Below are 1094 nucleotides of genomic sequence, written 5' to 3'. Positions count from 1 at the left end.
GTTCTTATTATAATCGTCTTCTAATGATATTTAAATCCATTTAAACCCATAATAGACCAAAGAAAAACTTTCCTTGAGATTTGAAACTGGAATCAGAAAGGTAAAATATGGGGGCCTGGGTGGCTCAGCCGTTAAGCGTCTGCCTTCGGCTCAGGTCATGATCCCGGGGTCCTGGGATCGAGCCCCACATCGGGCTCCCCGCTCAGCGGGAAGCCTGCTTCTGCCTCTCCCACTCCCCCCCCTGCTTGCGTTCCCTCTCTCGCTGTGTCTCTCTCTGTGTCAAATAAATAAATAAAATCTTAAAAAAAAAAAATCTGACCTTGCAGATTCAGTTCAAAATATTTCCAGTTTGTTCAAAATGCTTCTTCAGCAGTGTGTGTATATGTGCATGTGTCTGGTTTCCCCAATGCTTTCAGAAAGTGAAAACTAGAAAACATTCAATGAAAAAAATGTTACCAGAGAACACCTTAACTAAAAGGAAAAATGGAGGTGGAAGAAAGGAAAATAATGGCAGATAATGAAATGTACTAAAGCATAAATAGTTTGGCAAGGATTTTTTTTTTTTTTTTTTTGGCCCTGATTCATAATTTAGTGGCTGTGCAGGCCTTGGTCTCTTATTTCTGCTGCTCACGGCCCCACTGCTCTGGGGTCAGGGTTTTCTGCTCAAAGGCATGAATGTGCAGAAGCTCTTCCGCTAGGCACGTGTTCACCAGCCGGTGTCTCTGAAGCAGTGGCTTCCCCCTGAACTTGGCCGACACCACCAGGACTCGGAAGCTGGACGCCAATGCTTGGGAGTCGTGTCCTCGACTTCCACATGCTCTGCCTCCAGGTCCTGCTGCAGCTTCTCCCGGAGGTACGCGGCGCTGAGTTCCATTGCGGATGGAACCCCAGCTCCAATCCCAGCCACACTGCTTCTGCCCTTACTGATGCCCTGCAAGGCTCTATTTTAATTCAAATTGAAAATATATTTAGGTTATTCTTTATGATCCAGTAACAGTACCTTTTATTTTTTTTGAAGATTTTATTTATTTATTTGACAGAGAGAGAGAGCATAGGCAGGGGGAGCAGCAGGCAGAGGGAGAGGGAGAAGCGGG

At 45.5% G+C, this 1094-nt stretch overlaps 1 pseudogene; it reads right to left on the bottom strand.

Moving 5' to 3' along the window:
• Window positions 1-598: 598 nt before the first annotated feature.
• Window positions 599-874, bottom strand: LOC118010261 (annotated as a pseudogene).
• Between the last annotated feature and the right edge of the window lie 220 nt (window positions 875-1094).

This window comes from Mirounga leonina, unplaced genomic scaffold (genome assembly GCF_011800145.1).
Source record: "Mirounga leonina isolate KUSES-001 unplaced genomic scaffold, KU_Mleo_1.0 Mir_129, whole genome shotgun sequence".
Classification (NCBI taxonomy): Eukaryota; Metazoa; Chordata; class Mammalia; order Carnivora; family Phocidae; genus Mirounga; species Mirounga leonina.
This window is presented reverse-complemented; position numbering and strand designations above follow the sequence as displayed.